The sequence below is a fragment of the Amborella trichopoda genome, chromosome 9 (genome assembly GCF_054954075.1).
Source record: "Amborella trichopoda isolate Santa Cruz 75 chromosome 9, AtrichopodaSantaCruz75HAP2 v2.0, whole genome shotgun sequence".
Classification (NCBI taxonomy): domain Eukaryota; kingdom Viridiplantae; phylum Streptophyta; class Magnoliopsida; order Amborellales; family Amborellaceae; genus Amborella; species Amborella trichopoda.
In genome coordinates, this window is record NC_142344.1 from 17,846,767 (window position 1) to 17,874,147 (window position 27,381).

The following is a 27,381-nucleotide window of genomic DNA, read 5'->3' on the forward strand; positions in this document are numbered from 1 at the left end:
TCCAACAAGTGGTATCAAAGCCGTAGGTTTTATGCAATATATTTTATAGAATGGCGAGTAATCGGTTTGAGGTGGAGAAATTTGATGGACAAAATGATTTTGAGATATGAAAAATTCAAGTTCATGATCTTTTGGTCCAACAAGGATTATACAAAACATTACTCGAAAAGGAAAAGAAACCAGAGTCTATGAGAAATGAGGATTGAGAGGAACTGGACCTTAAGGCTATGGCTACAATTCGATTGTGCTTAGCAAATAAAGTTTTATTCAATATAGTGGGAGAGAAGATGGCAAAGGGCTTGTGGGAGAAACTGGAAAGTGTTTATCAAAACAAATCTCTTACGAACCGTATTCTATTAAAGAGAAAATTATTTAGTTTAAGGATGAAAGAGGGGACAAAAGTTTCCGATCATTTGAACACTTTCAATAACATTATTTGTGAACTTGATAGTGTTAGTGAAAAAATAAAAGCTGAGGACAAGGCGATAATATTGTTATGTACTTTACCGGAATCATATGATAATTTAGTGACAACATTAAGTTGCATTAAATAAGATTCACTTGACTTAAGTATGGTGACTAGTACTTTGCTTGCCTATGAACTCCGAAAAAAGGCATCTATTGGAGAACTGGAATCGGAAGTGTTCAAATGAGAGAGGTAATTCCTCTTGAAATTCTTCTAGATCTAAGTCGAAAGGTTGATCTAAGTCTAAAGGCCGAGAAAACAAGTTTGTTTCTTGGGGATGTGGTGAAGAGGGACACATGCAGAAAAATTGTACAAAAAGAAAATGACAAAAGTTCGAAAAAGCAAGGGAAACTAACGAGTCCAAAATTGAGGTGAATCAAGTGGAGGAATCTACATCCGGTTTTTTGAAGAAGAGGTTTATGTCGTGGGTTGTAATCCCGAATTCCATCAAAATTGGATTTTGGATAGTGGTGCTACACATCATATGTGTCCACACAAGTCATGGTTTAGTTCATATGAACCATGTGATGGTGGCTCCGGGTTGATGGGAAACAATTCAAGTAATAGAATGGTTGGGATTGGCATGCTGAAATTAAGTATGTATGATGGAAGTATCCGCACACTTGAGCATGTTCGACATGTGCCGGACTTGAAGAAAAGTTTAATTTTTCTTTCTTTATTGGATTCTCATGGCTATAAATTCACCAAACAAGGGGGAGTTCTCAAAGTATCTAAGGGTGCTCTTGTTGTGATCAAGGGTGTTAGAGTTGGGAACTTGTATAAGGTATTGGGAAGCTCCATTGTTGATTATACGGCAAATTCGATAGTGAAGAGTAATGATCTTCCACTAAGCTTATGGTATAGGAGGTTGGGCCACTTGAGTGCAAAGGGTATGGAGATTTTGATGAAAAAAACGCTAATTCCTATCACAAAATTTGGAAAATCTGAATTTTGTTAACATTGTGTCTATACAAATTTTCAAAGCCGGAAGCCATACAAGTAAGGGAATACTTGATTATATTCACTCGGATTTATGGGGGCCCTCACCTATATTGCCATATGGTGGTGCATAGTATTTTATTTCTTTTATAGATGACTTCTCAAGGAAGGTACGGGTGTTAACTCTTAAATTAAAGAGTGATGCATTTTTGGCCTTAAAGCATTTTAAAACCGAAGTTGAGAAGAGTACGGGGCGCCAATTTTGTAAAGCATTTTAAAACCGAAGTTGAGAAGAGTACGGGGCGCCAATTTTGTAAAATACTTCGCATTGACAATTTGAAGGAGTACAATTCCGATAAGTTTACAAAATTTGTAAAGATGAAGTAATCAAGAAGCATTTTACCACGGTTTACACTCTCCAACAAAATGGTGCTGCGGAAAAGATAAATTGCACTTTGATGGAGCGAGCAAGAAGCATGTTGAGCAATGCCGGATTGGAGCAAGAGCTATGGGCCGAAGCCGTGATGACGGCTTGTTATCTCATCAATCGATTACCTTAAGCGGCTTTGGGGGAGAAAACACCCCAAGAGGTATTGTCCGAACTCCTTGTGATCATTCCGATTTAAAGATTTTTTGTTATGATACTTATATTTTAATCCCTAGTTGCCAAAGAAATAAGCTTGAACCAAAATCAAAATAAATGCATTTTTGTTGGGTATAGCAAAGGTGTGAAATGATACCGGTTATGGGATTCAAGTGCTCGAAAGATAATTACAAGCCGAGATGTGCATTTTGATGAGTCATCCGTGTTGACAAGAGGTGTAGGAAATGAGACCAAAGAAAGAGAAGAATCTCATAATGAAACCCAAGAAATTTTTTCAACCTTATCTCCCATCATTTAGTGAACCCCATATGCCGGAAGAAGCACCCACAAGTATCAATGAAAAAGTCAATGATGAAGAAGAGCAAGTTGGTGAACAAAGTGATTCTCATGAAGAAGTTGCACCATCCATGATAAGAAGATCTACAAGGGTAGTTCGTCCACCCGAGCGGCTTAAGGACTATGTGGATCCCGAAGTACTATATGCTTTAATTCTTATGAACGAAAAACCGAGCACTTACCAAGAAGCTATGTAAGGAGATGATTCCATATCTTGGAAGAAGGCCATGGAAGATGAAATGATGGCTATTCATAAGAACAAGACTTGGGATTTGGTAGAGTTGTCAAAGGACAGAAAAGCGGTTGGTTGCAAGTGGGTGATTGATGGAAGTTTGGCAAGGTATAGGGCAAGGCTAGTTGTAAAGGGGTTTGCACAAAAGGAAAGTGTGGACTTTCTTGAAATATTTGCCCCGGTGGTCAAGTTAGACTCCATAAGGTTGGTGCTTGGGCTTGTTGCATTGCATGATTTGGAACTTGAACAATGGATGTAAAAACGCTATTTTTACATGGTGAACTTGAAGAAGTGTACATGCAACAACCGGAAGGATTTCTTAAAAAAAGAAAAGAAAGGTTAGTGTGCAAGTTGAAGAAATCCATATATGGACTCATGCAAGCATCAAAAAAATGGTACAAGACTTTTGACATGTTCATGATTGGTCTTGGATACCATAGGAGTGGTTATGACCATTATGCTTATTGAAGTTTTTTTATGATGGTTCTTATTTAATCTTAGTCTTGTATATTGATATGCTTTTGGGATGGAAGGAAAAGACTAGGATTGATGAGCTCAAGGCATCTTTGAGCAAGAGTTTTGAAATGAAAGATCTCGGCCCGGTAAAACAAATGCTTGGAATTGAAATCCAAAGAGATCGATGGAGTGGGCGTGGAAAATATGCTTGAAAAGTTTGACACGAGCAAGACAAAGCCGGTGAAGACTCCATTAGCTCCTCATTTTAAGTTGTCTTCCAAGAAAAATCAGAAGACCGCGGATGAAAAAGAGAATATGGCTAAGGTGCCATATGCAAGTGTTGTGGGAAGCCTAATGTTTGCCATGGTGTGTACCAAACCGGACATAGCATATTCGATAGGTGTCTTGAGTCATTTTACGACAAATCTCGGAAAAGCTCATTGGGAAGGTAAAAATGGGTGCTTTATTATTTGAGAGGCACGAGTGATTATGCCATGACATTTACCAAAGGCTCGGGGCACATTCAAGGCTATGTTGATGCAAATTATGCCGGTGATCTTGATAGAGGAAGATCAACGACCGGCTATGTTTTCAAGTTTGGAAATGGACCGGTAAGTTGGATGTCTAAGCTTCAATCAACGGTGACATTGCCTACCACTGAGGCGGAATACATGGTGGCAACTGAAGCAAGCAAAGAAGCAATTTGGCTTCTAGGCCTTTAGAGAGAATTGGGTATCAATTCTAAGCCCATAGACCATCATGTTCGACAAGTTGTTGAAGATGGTTTGGTTCGGTTGGTGGAAGTTTGAACCAAGGAAAATGTAACGGATATGCTCATGAAGACGGTTCCAGTAGAGAAGTTCGAATGAAGCCTAATTTCTCTAAGCTTCATGAAGAAGTAAAAAAGGATTATCGGTACGGCATATAGGTGATTTACTATCAAGGTGGAGATTGTTGAATGGTGATAGAAAAATCACCTTTTGGATGCTTTGGTCTTTTACCATTTGTTTGGGGCCTTTTTTGTCACTACAATTAGCTGGCTTGTATAAAAGGCAAAATGGGATTTTTGGGTTATACGATTCTTCTTGGTTTGAACTCCTCTCTCTCGAGAAAATGGGCTAGGGCTTCCTTTGGTTATGTTGAGAAGGGAAGGCGGTGAAGAAGGATTTTCTCGTCCTATTTTTGGGAGAAATAGTATGAGCTTGTGTTGCTCATGTTCTTCGGTCATTCGAAGTGAAGCGAGGTAAATTGTGATTTTTGAATGATCACAAGAAGGTATTCAGTGATTTTTTATCACAAATTTTCTCCTTTTGATGTAACATTGTATCCCCTTGTAAATTCCTTCTTTTGATAGTGGAATACTTGTCGGCTTGCCTGTGGACGTAGCCCTAGGGGGTGAACCACGTTAAATTCGTGTTGTGGTTTGCCTCTCTAATTTTCTTTCATGACTATGCTTTCCATCTCTAATTTATTGTCTTAAATTGTTGCACACGATCCTTGAGCTTATTATTGGATTATCGATTTTACATATTTGGTACTGAGTGTGTGATATTCAATGATCGGTTAAATTGGGGTTTCGGGTATTCAAATCTCCAACACTCTGTAAATTAATTATAGAATTTGGGAGTTTTGAAGGCTATTTATGAGAGTCTGTGTGTGTGTGTGTGAGAGAGAGAGAGAGAGAGAGAGAGAGAGAGAGAGAGAAAGAGAGAGAAAGAGAGTATTATGGTGTTTAATCTAACAAAGATAGAATCTATAGAAAACCCAACTCCAAGAGGAAATGACGTACCCAAAGAAAAAAAAATTGTTACCTGAACAAATAGTTGCCAATTATAATGAAGATGCTCTCTCTTGTTGCTTCTTGTGCGAGAAAGAAAGGGTTTTAGGGTTTGAAAAAATTGGTGGCTGGGAGAGGAGAGAGATCAACGGATGAGGAGAGAGAAAATTGGGGAAATAACAAGAAGAGGCGATGGGAGAGAAGAGAGAAGAAAGAGAGATTTAGAGAAAGAAGAGATAAATTACCTGTTAGAGCAAGTAATTTCCACTTCATATCTTGTGTACCCTAGTTTTAGAGACAGAATCCCCTTCAATCCTAGTCTTAGAGATAGACTCCCTTTTGAATGCTTTACCCTCGTTTTTTGTTCTCCTGCCGGACTTTACTGAGAGAGAGAGAGAGAGAGAGTATTTTGAAAAGGTCCGGAAGTTATCAGGGGTTTTATTGCTAAGGCCGCATATGTAGAAATGTGGGCCTCTTAATAAAGCTATTTTTGAGATGGAATTTAGGACTTAATATTTAAGGACATGTAATCTCTAACATGGAGATCATGAATATGAAAAAATAAATAAATTTTAAAAACTTAAAAAAATAATTCTAATTAAAAAACATTTGGACCGCTAGTTTCCATTGTTTTTAGATGGAACACCCACTTACATCCATCTTTAAGATGGATGCTTTACACTTTCTAGACTGCAGACTGCATATGTAGAAATGCGGTCCAACCTGCATGAAACAATTTTCCATATATATAAGAAAATGGTTTGATAGGGATGCAGCCCTATCAAAATAAGTAAAGCCTTACCTTAGAACTCATAGAAAATTGCATTCCAAGCATTGGAAAACCTTTACATCGATCGTCTCGGCTTCAACATTATGGTTGTAAAAAAAAAAGGATTTCAAGCTCTAAAAATAGTGTATATTTTAACAAATTGTCTAGACCATCCCTTTCGCCCTAAAATTAAGTGTCTAAAGATCCACAAGATGTACATGTTTTTAGTTTCAAATTTTTTTACTGGTGTTGGAAATTGATTTTAGTACCATCATGGAGATTTTCTTTACCGAAGTGCTTTCCAAACAAGGATTTGAGGTGAGGCTGTATTTGGTTATATATATATATATATGGAAAAGTCTTGGACCATAGGCTCATCTCCGTTCGAAAAAACCGGGCGGCATGTGTTTTTCGACCGCCACGGACCTAGCATGTCCGTGGCAATACCATCACGGACATACTAGGTCTGTGGTGGTCAAAAAATCATGCGGAACCGCCATGGACAATGCCGTCCGTTGCGAGTCCGTTCAATAAACCGCCTCAGGCATAGCACGTCTGTGGCAGTGGCAAAACACTGTAGCATTTCGTGTGTGTGTGTGTGCGTACGTGCACGTGCGTGTCTGTGTGTGTTAGATACGTTTAGATTGGGTCTGGATCGGGTCGACTTGGACTTAGACCCGACACATCCAACTCCGATCCAGGGTTTTGGACCCAAAGCCGACCCACCAGGTCCAAAACTTGAACCCATACCCAGATTGGGATCGGGTTGACCCGACGACCGACTCAATTTCCACGCCTACCTGAATGGTCTATTTATTTTTTCTTGAACTTGTGAAATTTCAAGATAATTTTATTGGTTATCATACATCTGTTATTGTCCCAAATCATGGTGACATCCAATTCTGATTGGTTTCACTTCATTGCTACTGTATCTGGTTTGCTTATGGGGTTGAAGTATTTATCTCTTGATTTTTGCTATTCATTGCATCTAATAGGCGGCCTGGCCTAGTCCGGTCCTAAAAAAGTAGGGTTTGGGCCACAAAATGTGGCCCGAGGGCAGGCCATCACCGCCTGAGAGCGGGACTAGGGCCAGGCTGGCCCAACCATCTTTTTTTCTTGTTTTCTATTATTTTCTTCATTTGTTTTTGGTAGGTCTGGGCCTTGGCCGGCATCGGGCTTAGGCTGGCCCTATGTGGACAAGGGCCAGGCTGTGCATGTTGCCACTCTTAATAGTAACAAGTGTTTCGGTGCGATGGCTAGTGAGGTGAGATGGCCAGTGAAGTCTATCTGACATTTGTAAGGCCTTGAAAAGTAAAAAGTAAGAGATCGTGGAAGCTACACCGATAGTAAGACTTTGCAGGCTCATTGGCATACATACAATCAGGATATGTATGATCAAAAACAAAATTTTTCAACTAATAACCAACTTATGCACCAAAATAAGATCATCTAAGACCTCCCATGAGAACCCTCAAGAATAATGCCATGCCTAATAGATATACAAGGAATGGTTTCTGGTTGAAATTGCTCCGACTGAAAGATAGGAAGCCTCTTCTCTCCATGATTCAGGTATGAGGATTGGAACAAAATGTTTTAAGGTTCAAATCCTAGCTCACCCAAAAAAAAAAGAACCCTAGGTTAAATTAAATAAAAATGGTATAAAATAAGCATGCAGAGAACAGAAAGTACCCATAATTACAATGGTAAGGCAAAACACGCAAGGGAAGAAGATACACAACCAATGGCACATCCAAAGAAAGGTTCAGACCTTGCTAGTAAACATAATGGATGAATTAGAAATGGCAACTTGTTGATGCTTCTGTTTTGAAACTTCAACCACTTTCAGTAAAATAAACACACACATTTTGGCATGCACACCGACACATGTTTCATGTGTGTGTGTGTGAAGTAAAGGAATACTTCTCTCTTGTGCCTTAGATTATAACACCACATAACTTGCTTCTAATCAACCATGTGTACCACATGATAGAGAAAGCACAAAAAATGAGATGCCTTGGTCCCACACATTGAACTGAACAACAGCTAGAAGAAAAGAAAAATGTCTACTACTGTTTCTAGGGGGAAAGAGAAATATGCTGATTTGTAGGGACTATCATATATTGAGGCAACTTTGTTCTCCACAAAAAGGTTATGCATGTGGAAAGGATATTCACTGAAGAAAAGTTCATTTGGCATCTGCGTACTAAAAGTTTCAGTGTGTATTAAAACACATATCCCCAACAGAAGATCGCCAAATGATGTAAGTACCAGTGTCAAACAACAACTATCGAATCACAAGCATTTACCAAGTAAGACCATAATAAGGAACAAGATCCATAGATATATCTTCCTGATCATATTCAGTAAATACACCTACACACTTGGCTAGATGACTAGAAACCCAAGAATCAAGATAAAACAAAATCTCATGAGAATACCAGAGATTTGGTAAGATATGGACCCAACAACTAATTCTGATATTACAAGTTGAAATTATTATACCAAGAAGGAGGGACACTTTCTCATAACAAAGTAGGTACAAGAGACATGCCAAGAATTTATCCTCATGGCAACTACCACAGAGAAATTCAAAGAAGAAGAAGTAGATAGGAGGAGAAGGGTTTATATAAAATGCCAAACAAAGCATTGTTGGATGCCGAACGGTCTGGGAAGAAGGGAAATGGAGGACAAGTGGCGTTCAATTTGACAAAATTTTCATATAATCCAATCCAACTAGGGCATAACACCGTTTTATGAATATCCAACAGGAGCTTTATAAGGCACTTAGTTGTAGGAAAGGCCTTCAATATTTGAGCTATTCAGCAACAGTCATTGATATCTATCTTCTTCAATCCATAAAATTAAGTTGAATGCTATACAATATGAGAAATTATAAATCCACATACTGGATGTCATTTTGTTCACATCTTCAATGATTTCAGCAATATATTTACAGGGGCAAAGCAACTAGTTAACAAGATTGCCATAAATTTTCTTTTTTGTCTATGATATGTAAGATTAATACTCACAAAAATTGAACCTATCACTCATGTTCGAGAGGACTTGAGAAAAATGATTGAACAGAGTTAAAGGCAAAGAGAAATCTTTAGCCATCTTGGGCACTGAGTGAAAGTCCTGCTACTTATACAAGGATAAGGATGAGATATACGAAGAATAGGAGCATAATTCCTAAGGATATGCCTGCCTTTGTTGCTTTGCCTCCCTCAATAAATGAGAAGAGGAAGAATTACAGTTAGGTCCATAGTGGAAGATACAACTAGTTTCACCTGAGTTGAGTAAGCTTGATCTAGCACAGACTTTTAAAGAAAAAAAGTTGGACTAGGGTGACCTTTAGAAAAACTAGACCAAGTTATGGTTGATCTACCTAGCATCTCTGAACACTGAGAAATTTGACTCCCTTTCACTACACTACTTTACTTTCATTTGGGTAGAGTAAATAAAATTATGCTCTGAACCAATTTATAACCTGAGCAGTTTGTTAACGTTCACTCAAACCCCTCTCAAACACCCCCAATATTCTATTCCAAACGCAAATGACCACAGGACATCATATTTTTCTCATTTTTTCACTTCTTTTTTTTGCAGGTGTAAGAAGCAAGATGTAATTTCCAAGTAAAACAACCAAAGCTGAGTATTGTGCCTTGTCTTTTGCCTTTGACAGATTCTCTGGATTCACTTGCTTGTCTCTGATTTAGGTTTCTCTCCATCACCACATATGTCTATCCATGAGGATAATAGCAATGAGATCAGGATTGCCACCAATCCTGTAGTTCATGAATAGACAAGCATATTGAAGCTGATTTTCCTGGAGAAATCTGCTCATGGCCTTCTGAGTCTCCCTTATATTTCTTCTGAAGATCAATTCTATTCTTTTAAAGATCAACTTGCTGAGTTATTTACCAAAGCTCTAACTAACTGGTGACATGATTATCTTGTGAGCAAGCTCTCGCTCATTCTACTGATGCACCAATCTCATGGAGGGTGTTTGAGATGTATATTAGTCTGTAATTTGTTGATTAGTTTGAGGCCAGTTTTGTCATATTATAGTACAGTTTTATTGATGTACCTTGTACAACCAAGCCATCTGTATGTATGAAATTAATTTTTAATTCTAATCAATGAGAATTTGTTCAAGTTTTTTTGTTTCTAACAATAATATCAATTTTTCTCAAAGGAATATATGATTGAATGTCAGCAGATAATAACACTGTGGAGAGGTCTACTTTGGAAGTTCTTAATGGATAAATGACTTTTAGAGTGTCAAGAATCTAAAATCTTCCAACGAGTTTATCTGGTGCTTAGGGATGTGAAGAGAGTTGGTTTTCTTGGCCCACAGTAGTAGAATTGGAGAGATGCAGGATAAAATAAAGGTAAGAATGAGAATTCCATGAAGTGTAGCGCAAGTTGGAGAAGTCAATCGAGATAACTCCATAATACAAAATGCAGCCAGTATATCACATTTACGAGAAAGAACCTCTATTTTCTGGTGAATTGGTACAAAATTAGGAGCACGGACCAGGAAGATCCAAGACAGATATAGCAACAACCTGTCGATCTCATTGGTCAATTGAACAAGGCGAAATCTTTCTTGATCACTATCAAGAAGGGAAAGGAACAAGAATATTTTCGGTCCTAAGCACATCACTATACCAAATATGGCTCCACTATGACACCAAGTAGATGTCTTCCAACCGACACCTTAAGCAAATCTCAACTACACTAAGCAGAAGAACATAATTTCATTTTGTTAATCATCCAACCAACTTTCATGTATAGAGGAAAACAACTATTTATAGAACACGCCATGCACAACCCTAATTTAAACAATGCATAGAAATTCCAAAATTGCCCTAGCTCTCTAAGACTCATGCATTAAAGTTATCGTGCAAGTCCCCACGCATCCAAGTCCTTATGCAGTCGTACTCACCAAACTTGACCTGAAGACCCACAAAATGTTGATTATTTGGCCACCTTGGAACTCTAACTTTGAAACCATGAAATTGACTCATTGACCAATGATTACATGGGAACCTTAACTACATAGGCTACATGAGAAACATGGGTTATACTTACTACATGGACTCCATGTACACTCTTCCACCCTCAACATTATGTTACAACCCAATTTAACCCCCACAACAACAAATCTTAAAAACAACATTCAATAAACAATGTAATTCCAAACAAGTCCTAATCGTGTCTATATAAAGTAAAATTTGGTTCAGCCAGCTTTTGGATGTGATTTGCATTATAAATTAAATATGAGAAGGGATGAATACCGCTAGCTCTTAGATGGAAGTCATAAAGCACATCCTTATATATCTTAAGGGTACCATAATAACCAGCTTATCCCACCCAACCTTGGATTTTAATTGAATATTATCACCATGTAAATGACATTCCACATCTAGTCTTTCATGTTTATGGGTAGTAACCCTATACCTTTTTTTCTGGATAAACCATATTTGGCTTTTCCACAAGATCTAGCAAATTTTCCTTTTTTCCCCCCTCTAAATTACCACTCGACGTAATAAAAAAAAGTTACATAAAAATAATTGCTAGATCTGGTGCAAAGCCAAATATGACTCCCTGGCCAAGAACACCAAAAGGATATTATGGCTTAGCATCTTATGCCATAAGTTAGGTTCTCAATAGAAGCAATCATTTTATCCATGCAATAATCAGATTGCCATAAAGAACATCAATTATCCAGTCTTTCATACACACATAAATTGTATCAAATACTTTTTGTCATATCAACAGGAAAAATGTCAAGGCTGAAGAAATTTAACATGAGGATTTATACTCCTCCAATCAACTTACTGACACTCCAAGGACCAACATCTTTAAATTTTATCAAGGCTTGCATTTATCAGCACCAAGCCATAGCTTGCAGGAAACTACTGACAAGTCAACTTAGAGATTCATTACCTATATTCCGCTCTTATGATTCGTTTAGGTCGTAGTGCAGATACCAACCTTTATTTATCTATTCATGAAAATTGAAGCAGTATACCTATAAAGCAAGAATGGTCCCTAAAGTAGAAAAGCGTTGTTGCTAACCACATGGGAAATCGAACCTTGGTTAACCATGGTGAATCTCCACAAGCTGAATTATTACAAAAGGAGGCAGGCATGAATTGGAATTTCAGTAACCCAAGGATGTAACCTTGGATTTCTCAGAGAATTGATCGTGAGGCCTACAGAAAATACAGGTGCAAAACTAGATCCATCAATACCAAGCAGCCCACTTTAGCTATAGCATCAGTGAACCCCAATCCCTCTACAAAAGATGTGTTGAAGAACCGATTTTACCAATATACGAACATGTGTCTTGTAGTCAGATATTGATACGAGAGTTAGAAATGCCAACCTCACAATTGAATTTTTAGATATGACACATCTGCACATTGTTTAAAGTTGTTGTTCAGTGAATGTGTTTGGAGCATAGTTACCGAGGTCTTCTAAGGAGAGCGTCGCTCCCGCTCAGTAAGCTCAATCCTGCGCTCCGAGATACGGGATCTTGATTCTTGGCAATTCCTTGATATTTGGGATCTTGATCCGGGAAATTGGGGAATTAGATCCCAATTAATGGAATCCAAATCCCTATGCCAAAAATCATTGTTCCATAAGTAAGCGGAACCGTGATTCTACGAAATTGGAATCATGTATACTCCACTTTGGGAGTAAGTTTTGCCAACATATTATTTGGTTCATATACAATAAAGTATAGATCTCTGGTTTTTTGACTTACGAACTTTTTGAATGCCATGATTTCCTACATATTTTACAGCTCAGAATTTTACACACCTTGTGAATCGTGACTTATATCTAGTTTCAAAGAAAGGAAACAAGAGAGAGCCACGAGAGAGAAAGAAGAAGATGAAAGGAGATACAAAAGTTAGTCATATTGTGGTTCTGTTAATAATTTCAATATGCTTAACTTCCTTGGGGTTATTTCATGGGGTCCTGTCCACCTCCCAAAGGACTTCTATCAGTTGAGTGTTGGTCAACTAAATCGAGCCACTCACGTGGTTTCCTTATGGGTGATGGAATAATATGTATGCTTGGAAATATGAGGTCTCTCTCGTGTATATGTCTTTAAGTCCCTAGTAGTCTTTGCAAAGGATATGTTAGCTTCACGGAATTTCTTTTTTAAAGACAATCTATCGCAGCATTCTTATACGTAATCATCAATAGGAGTTCAAGTAGGAGTCGTCCAATCCAATCAATTGGTGCCAAAAAAGAGGTCATGTGCATATGTAGGCAAACCAATATAGGTAGGTGAGCAATTTTCGTAATGGACCCACATGAGTAATTGTTTATAGAGATTCTTGCTTTAAGTAATTATTTTAAATTATTACCCTCCATTCCCACCGTTAACATGGGATTGAGTACTCGGGTATTACATTAGCATATTGGATTTTTAGTATCACTACTCGTGTGAAATCATGCTCCAATGACAAGAAAATGTCAAAGAGAATTTCAACGACACGATTCTTTTTTTAAATTGATACTTGGGTTTGTGGATTTGGAAATGTTAAACATATTGTTCAATGGAATTCGCTCCCAAATAACAATACAATGGATAAGTGAACTTCAGGAACCCTGATTCTAATCACAGCGAAACGCGATCCTATTCAGTAACGAAATCACTCTTGTATAGTTATGGACCATGTATGGACCGTGTTCCCCCCATCACGGATCTTCAAGCCTACCTTGCTCTGCGCTTCAACTCTCGATCCCAGAGCTCTTGTCGCTCCCATTCCCAGTAACTATGGTTTGTAGGGGAGGGGTGGGGATATTGAGTGACATTAAGGGCTTCCAAAGTAAAATTTCAATAAGAAAAGTTAAATAGAATTGATTGCGTTTATAAGGCGTGAGACATGGGTGTGAACTCCTTACGTAGATATATTCCTAGAAATGTGGACATGCATGTCCAATTTACATAGTTCAACACTAATGTTATTTAGGACCAGACCAGACCAGATCAGCCAGTCCAACCGGTGAGACTGCTAACTAGATTGGTCCCTGCACTCTCATGACTAATCAGTAGATTGGTAAAAGTGGTCTAAACCAGCCTGTTCAATGGTTGAATGGTTGACACAGCCGATTCAAGCTGGTCCCATTGAGTCTGAATATTGAACTCGCAGATTGAGCAAAACCAGTCTGAACCAGCAAATGGAACAGTTGGCCAGGTTGGGCATATTTTGAGTTGGCCAGTTCAAACCAGTTTTAGACCAGTTTTAAGAAGACCGGTTTGATCATTTGAACCAAGCCAATTTGAGCAGTTTGGACTGGAGTGGTGCTCACTAGTTCTGTGACCACTCTGGTCTTGATAATATCGCTCAACACATATAGAAGCATATACAATTGTGTAAACTAGGCTGATTCCAAATGATCTTCACAAAAGTGACACGACGTAATAGGTACCTTAGATTTTCTTTTAGCAGTTATGATGACATATAAGGCAATCGAGGCCCCCCTTCTTCAGACATGCTTGTCCTTGCCCAAACATAAAGTCCAACTAGGAGATCCACATCTAATAGAGTTTTCGGATGTAGTATTAAGCCATCCATTTCATTATCTCCTACTCCTGTCCAAGCTATTCCTTATCCCCAAATGGTAAGCCAGTTTATGCAACACTCTGTTACTGGAGCCATCAATATGTTTTAGGATAGTCAGACTGCCATTGTGTCTGCTATCAATAAGCCTTTATCCACAGAAGCAAGAGAATTTAGTCAGTAATATTGCCGATAATTTGGTGTAAAGACACCATTTATATATGTCAACTTTATAAATGAATGCCGGTAGCCAGAGTTAGATGAGGGCTAGGGACCAGAGATTGGTTTACCCTTCTTAGAGCTATTACTATGGGGATTCCCATTTCCAGGCTACCTGGTGGTAGGATTTGAGCTTAGGATGTAATGTTGAAGTTGTCAATGCATTACCATCAAGCCAAATCCCCAATTCCCAAAAGGAGAATTCTTTACTCTATATTTGGGAGTTGCCTCCTCTGACGTGCATAGCCTAAGTTATATTCTTGGAGTTTGAAATGCATACATACGCCTTTTAGCAGTGTTTAAAAACATGAACTAAGTCCCTACTCAGTAACAGCCAAACCTGAGCAAACTCGGCCGTGTAGATATGTATTTTCCATTGGCAGTGTCTAGAATGAGCAGTTTTTAGAATGAGCAAACTAGGCCATGTTCTTCAATCTTTAAATTTGTTTTTTTTTTTTGGGAAATGCCTCTTAGATGGGGGTTTAAGTTGTGGGAATGATAAGCAGATTATGATATAATGAAGAAAATAAGCTCTGAATTAGCTTTAAGCTAGAATACACTATTAAGAGGCTGAAGTAGTAACCTAACCGGCACTTTGAAATGGCTCGAAAGAAAGAGGGTGTTTTGGTAGGATTGCTAGATACAATTACCCGAGGAACTTGTAATACGTGAATGACGGGTACAATGAATGCTAAATATGCTACTAACTTGATGTAATCGAAGTTGAAATTAAAATAGTATTAGGTAAAAAAGTGCAACAATTTCTGTAAATGAGCTTGCTGAAAATTTGTTAATTGCTCTACTTGCAATGTATCAGTTAAAAACCCAGACAAGGATATAACTGACCAATCAACTAACTCCCTTTAAAGCTAGCTGACAACAGGAATGTTTAAGAGGCAGGTACCTCGCAATAGTGAGTTAAGGTACATGTTTTGAGGGGTTTGTCCACAATTATTATTGGTTTGTTGTACATCTTTCAAACTGATATAAGGGGCGAGTATCTATTAAAAACCGATGAAGCACAAACACAAATTCACAGGGGCAACTGAATGCTGGCCCTCCTGCACAATTGAATAGAACCTAGTTGTTTCAAATTTCAGTGTGAACCAAACCTTAATCATTACATATTCAATGCAAAATATCAAGAACTCCCCATTATATTTAGATGGTCATAGTATTCCAAATGAACTCCTCATATCCCTAAAACTAGGAAGTAAAAAAGAAAAGAAAAAACTAAGAAAACCATAATACCATGCTCCACAGCGGTAACACATCAATCTCTTCATAAGTTATACCAATCCATCAAAATAGGCCAAAAGGGACATGTATACAAAAAGAAGTAACTATACAAGGATGTCATTCCTCACCCAACCAAATACATAAAGGATTTACATACCCAAGAAAGCAATTACATCATTCATGCATCCATAGGGCAAATAGTAGAAACAAACTTCAAACTATCAGAATCTGCATCTTGTTTGAGAAAGCAATCCCAATCCAATCAGGCTGGAGTGAAGACCACTGTAACTGGTTAATCTCTGAGTCCGCCATATATGAAAGTATTGGATCGATAGCATTTGTATCAGGCACTGCAGGCCCCACTGCTGGAAGCTCCCAAATAAGAGCTTGAGAATCATCACCGGCTGAACAAATATGGTTCAAACTATTAGGAGACCAAGCTATCGCATTCACGCTTGCTTGATGCCTATGCAGCTCTGCAACAGGCAACGTTGGGTACCTCATATCCAAAATAACAACTTTACCACTGTCCATCATAATTGTGGCCAAATACGTTGGGTCCCTCTTGTTCCAAGCCAATCGAAGCAATGGAATATCAGGTTGGGGGCTCTCATATATGATTGTAGAGTGCTCCTTATCCTTCAAATCGAAAATTCGGACTGACCCATCGGCAGAAACAGATGCAAATACCCCAACACCACCCCACGCAATATCGTAGACCTCTTTATCATGGGCAATCAATTGGGTCTCGATCGTTTCCTTCTCTATATCCCAAATTGTGCACGTTGTGTCAATACTCGATGTTCCTATCCTCTTTGGGTCGGCTTCGTTCCAATCAAAAGACGTTAACGGTGCGCAAAATTCACTGCTTTTTGTGTTATTAAACTGCGATTTCAGTTGGAATTTATCCTCTCTGATTTCCCATAGTCGAAGGAAGTCACAGGAGGTGGCAAAAAGGTCTGGTTTTTGTGGGTCTTTATCAGGGAGAAACATAAGTTTCGTTGGGGGATATGGGTGGTCCATAACCAGATTAGGAAGTTTTCGAATCTCTTGATGTTCTTCATCAAGTTGAACTATTTCTACTCTGTTACTATATTCCTCCATGAAACTACCAATTCCTAGACGAAATGGCTTATCAGATCTAGAAGACCACGCCAGGCCATAGATTGGCCATGGCGCCTCGTATGTGAAGATATGTGGCTCGCTCTGTGACTCTTGGGTGTAGCTTCCCATCTCTCTCAATCCAAACAAAAACCTAGGGAGAAGTAAAGACTGTAATGGCTAATTATAGGCCAGAAATGCTAATCAGGTATTGACGGGCGTGAATTTGTAGTGAACACAAGACCTCGTGGAAGCTGCTAACGATTTGCGCAGAAGCTTCTCTTTTATCCATCATCTCCCTCCTGGAACTTTACATTTTCATTCAAATTTTTTTAGAATATACAAAGAGCATTTACTTTCTTAACGCAATTCACAATCAGTCCTATCTACCGTTCGATCGGGTGGTTACAAGTGTGTCATTAATTAAACACAAAACCTAGCGAATTTTTTTCTAACCTTAAGACATTACCCCGATCCATCCAAATTTGACGCATTTGGCGAAGGAATAATTGTAACAGGGGTGTGGTTTCCATAAGTGGCGCATCTCTGAATTTTGTCATAAATGTAATTTTATTATAAAAAATTCTTATTCATTTCAAATTGTAAATTTCTTATTCTTATTCTCCTACTATATAAATTACTTTCTTTGTTAAATTTATACTAATATATCTCAAAATTAAAAATATATATATCTCCAATATTTTATATTTGGATTATGTTAGGGTGCTCACACTATAGAGCACTTTATAATGGTAAAAGTTTATATAAAGTTGCAACCTTAAAATGTAGAATCACAAATGCACCTCAAAAATCTATCGGAAATGTTGTTTTAATTTTGAAAACCCTCTAATTGATCATCTCGACATCGAGATGTATGAATATAAAAAAGAAAGACTTTTTGAATCCCAAAAATAATGAATCTTGCAACACATTATCTAGACCGTCCATTTTCAAAATTTTCATATATTTATAAATCTACTTGATTTTAACCGTTTTTAGAATTTTAAATTTTCTCAATCATAAAATGTTTAACATGACACTTTATATTTTAGACTTACAATTTTTTTTTTTTAATTTTAAAAGTACCCTCAATTGGTAACGAGGTCTGATAGCTTTGTTTGGAACTCACAAATCCAACAAACCAAGGTTTTCGTAGGGCAGTCAGGAACAAGCCAAGCCTATTGGTTTTCTCTTATTTATTTATTTATTTATTTTATTTATTTAATTAATGAAGGATCAGTTATGCCAAAGTTGTGTTCTTTTAACAAAAAAAAATAAAAGATTAAAGCTTGTATTTTTAAAAAAGATTAAAACTTATATTTTTCATGCAGGCTGGACCGCATTTCTACATATATGATCTAGAAAATATAAAGCATCTATTATAAAGATGGGTGTAAGGAGGGAAATGGGTTTGAGTTGTGCTGGTAGCACCTCATACTCTAGTTACCACGTTGTGGTTTCCATTTCCAACACTAATATGGCCCCACTAATACCTTTAAAAAGCCAACTCTTATTTCTAGTTTTTAAATTTTTTTACTATAATTATTATTTTTAGTTTTTTTTTTATATATATATATTCATGGTCTCCATGTTAGAGATTACATATCCTTAAAAATTAATTCTTATAATCCATCTCAAAAATATATTTATAAAAGACTCGCATTTCTACACATGCAGGCTTTGCCGCATAGAAACGGGTCCTTTTGAAAAGGGTGCAGTTTGTATAAAGTCGAGTATCTAAACAATCAAATTCGAGCTCACCTTCAAATAGTATCGAAACATATGGTTCCAATATTGGAAATCTTTGTAGTAGTGTAAATCGAACGGATCTATGAACACGTGAAAATCTTAAAATTTGATGGTCTAAAAATGCGTTACAAGATACACTATTTCCAAAACTCGAAATCCATTTTTTTTCTCATGTCCATGCATCTTGATGACGAGATGATCAATTTGAGGATATTTAGGCATCAAAACCACCTCTGCTAGTAACATTTTTGAGAGGGGCTCCAATTTGATGGTTTAGAGCCTCGGTTCTATACAAACTTTTCCCTTTTGAAATGATCGATTCTAAAGTGGATCTTAAATATAAAAATATATTTTTCTCATAGGGAGTATGTGTACAATGTGCACATGCACAAGCGGCATGTTTAAAAAAAAAAAAATTAAAACATAATAACGGGTCAAAAGTGGACATGTGCTTATTTTAAAGGGCTATGAGTTCATCGTCAAAAGTAAACACACACACCACTTTTGTATGGGCTAATTTATTGCTGCATGGTGCATACCACGTTCCCTCAAGTAAAATATATTTTTTATCTAAGATTTTTGGATCTACTATAGAATCATCAGATGATTGTTTTACAAAAACTTCAGATTTTTTATTTAAAATTAATATTTTATTTGATAGACTACATTTACAACATGGTCCCACAAGAGAACACCAGTGCTAGGTACTTTCGGGTTAAAAATTCAGAAAGTGTGGAAGTTGCAAACCGGCCCATCACTTCTAAAGCAAGTGACCCAGTTCAAAACTACACGGTCTGAACTACCCTAGTTACAAAAAAAAATATGGCTTGAAGGTGTAGGAAAAATCAAACTGAAATGGTTAACTGTACATAAGGTTGGAAGCCCGGGCTATAACATGGAGGTTAACCGGGCCGGTTTGGTCCAGTAAAATATTTTTTAAAATGGGTCAAAAACCCAAAAAATAAAAAATAATAGAAAATATAAATTAAGTGTATATTATTTTATTATATACATTTATGTTAAAAAAAATAATAATACTTAAACAACTTTTTATATAAATTAATATATGAATACTAGAGAGATATGCAAGACAATTTAGAATTTGAAATTAATTTGATTGAGGGAGTTACAAATTTTAACTAATAATGACCAAAGTCTCCTAGACTCGTCCAGCCTTTGTGGTCTCTCCCACATTATTCTGTGTTACGGCCCTCAGCAGTTTCGACATTGTCACCATCAGAAACAAACTGGTTACAATGCTGACTACGACTTCGTCCCTCCCATACCGAGTAGTTGTTATGCCCCGTGCCTAGACTTCCTCTCGAACCAATCTCAGTGGATCATCTTCATGTACATCGAGCACTGTATAATGTTGTGCCCCTTCACATTCCTCCATGATTGGACCTTGCAAATTGTTTTCCATTGCTCCATCTGTTGACTTGTCATCTTGCTCCTCATCTTCGTCCTCCGTGTACTTGTTATAATCGGTGTCTATGTCATATGCCATGTCTCCTTCATTGGGTGTTGTAACTCTGCATTATCATCCATATCGACAACAACTCCCTTAAAGAAGTATGGTTCCAGTAGTGGGCATTTGCAATACCTACTCATCGGTGAGTTCCTTCTGGAAGATGTAATCAAGGTTGATCGACATGTAGTATGTGGGGTCTTCCTTATTTGTCTCTATCAATTTCAAGTTGTAGTGAATGTACATCAGGTTGTATAGCGTATGAGTCTTTAACCTATTCTACTTAGGGGCATGTATCTACTGGAATGTACTCCAGTTTCTCTCACACCTTTAGGAAGTATATGTTTGACTCAGTACTTTGACTGCAATATTTTATAATTGCTTTGTTCGAATTCTATGAATCATCCATCATTGTACTGACATAGACAAACATAGAAATACATAACAATAGAAAATAATTCATTTAAAAAAACCGACAAATATCTACATAATCTAATGTGACATTGGAGTACAAGTTTTGTAGGTTAAAAAAGAACCCCGCACATAGTTTCTTATATTATTAGTTACGGCAAATTTACTCAAAGTTGAGATGGAAACATGAATTATGACGATGAATCATAAATTACTTGCTGCATGGATATTATGATGTATTGGTGTCTCCACCTATGATCGATGAACGCCAATATCTCATCAATCCATATGTTTTTTTGAACTATAGCTTCCCTTGTGTGTCTCATTGCACCAAACAAAAAAACCATTGTTGGTGTATTATTGGAGTTAACTAACCTCAACACTTGTACTACATATTCAGCTATAGAAACAACATGGTTGCATCAAGCCCACAATTTCCAGTAGATAATGATGCTTTCAATCTCCCTTTCATGTTGACTCATTACTTCCCTATCAGTCTGCTACTCATTAGAGTGTATCATTGATCTCAATTTTGGTTTGTTGCCCAACATTGATTGTATAGTAAGGAATACTGTGGTAAACCTAGAACTAGACTTCTTGACAATCTCTCGCAGGCAATATTCTCTCATCAAAGCATAGAATTACATGTGATTGTATATGAATTTTGCAATCAACTTGCACTTCAAAATACCATTTTTAACCCTCTTTAGTTTCTCTATGTCTTTAAGCATCAAATTAATACAGTGGGTAACACAGGAAGTCCAATAAAGATGGCGTCTTCTCTCCATTAGCAACAACCATGCTTTTCTATAATTTGCAGCATTGTCAGTCTCTACTTGTACTACATTTTCAACCCCAACCTCATCTACAATCGTTTCCATGTGGGTCTATGATAGTTTTGCAGTCTGTTTTTTATTTGATAAGTCAATGATAGAGTGATAAATAATGCTCTTAGGGGAACTTATTAAAAATTAACGAGATGTATGTGGGCCTTGTCCTTTCAACCGTTTGTTATGATGGTCACTCTAGTGCATGTCTAGTAGACTATAAACAACGCAATATGCTTATCAACATCATGGAGAACATCTTCCTTGGAGCTCTGAAACCGACCGTGCAGCAGTTATAACAGATACCATCTAAGGTTAGTAGTTTGAGTTCGCAGAATTAAATGGCAGTGTATTAGTATACCAAAACATGTTAATCATGTTTTTCGCATTTTTTAAGAATTTCCCTACTGATGAAAAATTTATTTTTTTCTGATGGTATTGTGGCATGTGGGGGTCAAATCCAACGGGTTCGTGCGTCACTGGTGGCACGTCTATGAGTTCAGGTCAGTGAAATAGTAGATGACCGTTTATAAGATGATAACGACTAAATAAACTACGCCTCTATTTATTAGATGTAGACCTAAGTAGTGAAGGCCCGCATCTTCTCATACTCGATACTACCGAGTTATTGAGGCTGACGGCAAGAGGATGCACCAATCTTTTTACCATACATCTCTTGAATTTTCATTTCTCTATAATTTAACTTTTGGAGGTTGGCAATCCTAGCCCATTCCATTTGCGCCTAGAACTCTGTTTCTTGGTCATCAACCTCATCTAAGGGACTTTCATACCCCTCCCTAGCTCCGCTGCATCCCTTTATCTTTGCACCTTCTTTTTTTTTATCCGTAAGTAATTTTAACATTTGTTCTGTTACTACCGCTATCACATCTTACAACATGTGACATTGCATTGTACCCTAACAAGGTGGTTTTTTAGGAAAAAAATATTGCCACCCATATCTTACAACATGTGACATTGCATTGTACCCTAACAAGGTGGTTTTTTAGGAAAAAAATATTGCCACCCATTTCTCTGTTATAAAAATTACATCCAACTTTTCTCTTGTCATTCACTTTTATGCCATATTGTCATGCCACATCTCCCCTCCTCATCTTTTAGTTTTCTTGTAAATTTTCCTCAACATAAAAATTCATTAAAACTTATTGAAAAATTGAATATTTCGAAAAGATTTCAATTTTTTACCATGATAAAATTATTACCGTTACATAAAAATATTTTCATGAATTAATATTTTAACCTTGATAAATGTCTTATAAATTTCGAAGCTCATGGAGTGTTTCAAAAAATAATAAAATTTAAAACATTAATAAATTTTTAAAAATAAGAAATTTATTTGGGATATGTTTTGTAATTTGGGATATTTCTTTTTTAAAACTTTTCTATGATTTTTGGCAATTATTGGAATGTAATTTGGCTATAAATATTGTGTCTCAAAAATTTTTGGAATCTGGATTTTTTCGAAAACGTCCCAATCACAATTAGATTTTTCCAAAGGTAGACTTTTTTTTTACTATTTTTTAACTTTTTTATCATTTTTTGGTAAATACTACTGTTTTAACATTTTCAAAAAATATCTTTGTTTGTACTTCTAAATCATTTTGGACAAATATATGTTGAATTCCACAATGTTGCTTTTAAAGCCTAAAGACTTCCCTCGGATCAATTGAAGCACCCAATGGCTTCACTATCCAACCAAACTGAATTGGTCTTGCAACCAAATTCGAATTTTCTTGCAACTAAATTGGACTTGTAAATTAAATTTTCTTTGAATTTCGATCAACTATTTCACCCATGTCAGTACAGTTATTCAGTGGAATTGCATTACTTGCTCTAAGTCATAAAATATAATCTAAAGTCTATGTATATTAATCATGAGCCTCATGTAAAAAAGTGATAGAGATTGATTATTCTGCAGCAAACAAGAGCAAAAAGTTCCATTCAAAATTTCAAATAAGGGAGGGATATATACAAAGACCAGCCCCACAAATTCTTCCTCCGCTTATGTAACAGTACACGATCCTTACTTCATAGGTATCTACTTTTGACAGAGACGTGCAAAAAAACACTAATAAAGCAAATATATTCAAATCATCTCTCTACCAAATTGTTGGCATTTTCAACCAATTCAAAATTGGTTGAAAATTGGCAACTGGGTTTTGTTTTGACCAAGTGATAATGGCTTTTCAATGGTGGGAAAGCCCGAAAGTGGACTTAAATATATGATTTGGGTTTGAATTTTGGCCTGGTTTTGGCTATGGGGGAGGTCCATGCTTCGAATCCAGAGGTGGGTTTCGAGGGGCCATGTGTGGGGTTGAAGAATTTGGGGCATAAGAGCCTTGGTATATTGCAGGCCTGGCAATTTTAGCAACAGTTCTTCAGTTCTCGGTCAGCTTTGTAATAGTGGTATTTGTGGGGAGATTGGGGAGCACAGAACTGGCTGCTGTTTCAATTGTTCAGAATGTGATTGAAGGTTTTGCATTTGGGAACATGGTAAATCTTGAAAACTTCCAGATTTTCATGTTCTTTTGACGAGTTCTTATGTGTTGACACCACAGTGTAGAAAAAAAGTGGCTAAATCAAGAAGAAAGAACGAAATGGAAAACATGTTCATTGCTGCAAACAACACCAAATCATCATAAAGAACATAAACAAAAACACATAGAAAATATATATGCATAATCTATTAGTGATTCAGTATTTATTTATGTTTATTTTTTTTAAGTAATTTTAAGAAACCCTAGTTTGTCTAAATAACTTGCCTCGGCAGGGTGTCAAAGCACAGGTATTCAGCCGAGCTCGAGTCAACATGGCTGAGTTTTGAAATCGCTACTGCATACCTAGAACTTGAAGGATAAAAAGCAACCACTTATGTTCTTTACCCACTTTTAGAATTTCAATTCTTGCTTACCACTTATATTCCCACATTTGCTTCACTTCAGCCTCAAACCTTCAATTATATAGTGCTTTCCTGCATGAAAGTAGCACAATCAGCCATCGGAGCATCTCACAATGAGCTTAGTTTCTCTTTTTCTTTTCTTTTTGTCAGATTTGAAAATTAATTATAAGGATCATAGATATCTCCAACATAAAAATGCCGGGGGATCATGAATAACATTATGGCATGCACCAGCATTCTTGTTCTTCTTTGAAAAGTAGACTTCGTTGAATTACTAGAGAACTTTGTGGGAATTGTGCGTGCATGCTACCATAAGACCAAAAGGCATGAAAGTGTTTCCAAACCAGTCTCAGGCTTACAACTTCACAAACTTACACATGACAGAGCTAAGAATAACTGATATTTGTAACCTTGCAAATAAATGCACTATAATACCATCCTTTGGTACATCTGATGTCGAATTTTTTTTCTTTAATTTTGTGTTGGACTTTAAGTTTTTCATACTTTCATTTTGTGTTGGGCTGCCATTTGATTTCTATCTGACATTTGATTTCTATCAATAGCTATAGGCAAAGATCACAAGCTGATTAACAATAATCTGCAATCCAAATTCATAATGATTCACCAGTATGAATGCAATCTAGATGAAGTAGCAATAATTATCATATTTGAATTTTTAACAACACAAGTTCTTCAAAGATGTCATTCATCCTATCACTAAAAAAGTTAAAATGGAGAATTTCACAGAAATTGGTATAATTTGAATCTGAATCTATCAATTTAAACATTAGATCACTGCAAATTGTCCATAATTCAATCTTTCTATAAAAATGAGATAAAAAAAAACAGCTATATTTATGCATCAGCTTATGAACAGTAAGAAGAAAACTGCGATTTATCGCTAAAGATAAACCAGAATTTTCACTTTGACCTCATGGTCTCATATCTAAATCACCAAAATCAGAAAAAAAATAACAGAAAAAAATAGATTTTTCCATAAATAAGACCGAGTAATTCTTACCTCAAATGTTTTCCTTAACGGCCCATCCTTTGAAGTAGCTTGAAGCCTTGAACCCACAAAAACCCAAATATCAATTTCCCACTAAAAAAAAATAAAATTGTTTCATAACACTGAAATACCAAAACCCAATGCTCCAAAAATTCCAAAAAAAAAAAAAAAAAAAAAAACAAATAATTCGGGCTGGAGCTTACCCGGATTTTTTTCAGCACAGTACAGAAAAATTGAGACGATGCCCTAATTTGTAAAAATCGAGCGCCAAATCTCGAATTTTCGTTGAAATTTGGACTACAATCGTCTAACTAACTATGTGATCTATAAAAGGCCCAGGTTTTGATTGAGAAAAAACAAAAAACGAGGCCACAATCTGTACTTTTGCCAATTTTTTCGAAACTGTGAAGAACACAAAAAAAAATGATTTCACTGTGTTTCTGTTTGAAAATAGATTATTTTATAGCAGATAATCAATTATTTTCAGTCAATAATTGACTTAAAAAGTAGGAAAAATCCAATCAAACAAAAAATCATATGGGTGTTGCAGCAAATAATGGCCACTGTTGCCAATAACGGGTATATAACGTCCGTTATTTACGTTATTACAGCGTTTGCTAAATAACCGGTATGGCTAGCAGAAAACCGGCTGGTTCGTGTAGTTTCCAATTGGTTTTGGTCCATTAGTTTTTTGGTGGTGTATTCCCTACTAGTACCTCAAAGTTGGGGCTAACTGAAACCAGGAGGTTCCGGTTTTGGTTGGAACCGACTGTTGTTTCCTACACTTGGAAGGTGGCTTGGAAGACATTTCGGGCATCAAATTTATGGGAAATTTGGTTTGAGAGGAATAAGAGAACATATGAAGGAGTTGTGTTGGATCTGGAATAAATTAAAAATAAAGTGTTACAATCTATTTGAAATGGGTTTTTAGTTACTAAGGAAGGGGTAGGGATTTCTAAGATGGATCATCACCACCATCAATGTTTTTTTTCGATTATTTGAGGTTGGTTACACGAATCTTGGTGTGTCATTCTGCTTTATTAAATGCATTATCCTCAGTGAGGCCTTAAGTCTGCATATTTTTTCCCTCACCGGTCTTATCCCTTGCTCTTTTTGAGCTTTCCACTTAAACTCATATCTCCTAACAAGTGTGGTACTGGATTGGTGTTGCACATGACCAACCCACATAAGGCTATTTATTCTCATCTTGTCTTGTCACTTATCCATTTCAACATCATCATTTCAGCTATACTCATCCTATATCTTGATTGTCTATCATTTTTCCCTATAAAGCAAACCTCGTGTCACAACTGTCCTATAAAACTTCTCCTTAAGCTTTGTTGGTTTGTGATGATCATATAAAACTTCGGCTGCACATCTTCTCTTCGCCCACTCAGCTCTAATTTTAAAGGGGTTTTTAAGGTGGATGTAGCTCTAAATTTGGTTAATTTGATCATCCAGAGTTTATGTTAAGGTGAGACTGTAAGGAAGGTGGGATCCCCCAATATTATGAGGTGTAACTTTAAATTTTGATGGGAGTTCCTTTTGGTACCCAAGGCCAGTAGGTATTAGTGGATTTTGAAGGTGTTGTGGTCTTTTGTTTTGTTGGACCGTGTGGTTGCACTATTGCAAATAATGCAGAGCTTATTGCTCTTCTACAAGGACTTAAGCTTGTACTGAAGACGCACGAAGGTGGATTTTTCTTAGTTGAAAGGGATCCTCTTAATGTGATTAATTGGTGTAATAAGGAGTTCAGACGACCTTGGTGGCTAAGAGCCATTTGGATGTAAATTATGGATCTATGCCGTAGTATGGTGGTTCTTTGAAACTTTTACGAAGAGGCTAATGAAGTAGTAGATGGTCTAGCCAAGAGAGCTATTGCGTCGCAGAATATTGTAGTTTATGAAACTCCGTTGTGTTGATGCAATTGTGATCATCCTTTAGTTCAATAAAATTAAGTGAAATTGTCAAAAAAAAAAAAAGAAAAAAAAAAAAGAAAAGAAAAAAGAACCTCATTATAAGGATGCATTTAACAAAAATGGATTGTATATAGTGAGCCCGCTGGCGTGTTCATTTCCTAAAGCTCAGAATTACAAGCTCAATATTGGTGGGGCTTCCTTACAAAATCCTAGATTAGCATGCGGTAGTAGGGTCATCATGCGGTAGTAGGGTCATCATAGCGGTTTTTGTTGCTGCATTTGTTAAGTACTTTGGCATTGCCTCTAACAATTATGTAGAGGTTTCGGCTTTTGAAAAGGGTATTTTCTTAGCTCTTAC

At 36.8% G+C, this 27,381-nt stretch overlaps 1 non-coding gene and 1 pseudogene across 2 annotated transcripts; both read right to left on the bottom strand.

Moving 5' to 3' along the window:
* Positions 1-15,649: 15,649 nt before the first annotated feature.
* On the bottom strand, positions 15,650-16,879 carry LOC148780427 (WD repeat-containing protein LWD1 pseudogene; annotated as a pseudogene). The gene has a single exon (XR_016041796.1). The product of XR_016041796.1 is annotated as a WD repeat-containing protein LWD1 pseudogene (transcript).
* A 5,354-nt stretch (positions 16,880-22,233) lies between these two features.
* Positions 22,234-25,635, bottom strand: LOC18424558 (uncharacterized). Its single transcript, XR_016041797.1, has 3 exons — positions 25,308-25,635; positions 25,117-25,162; positions 22,234-24,167 (listed from the first exon to the last, which is right to left on the bottom strand). It is a non-coding gene; the product is annotated as an uncharacterized LOC18424558 (transcript).
* Between the last annotated feature and the right edge of the window lie 1,746 nt (positions 25,636-27,381).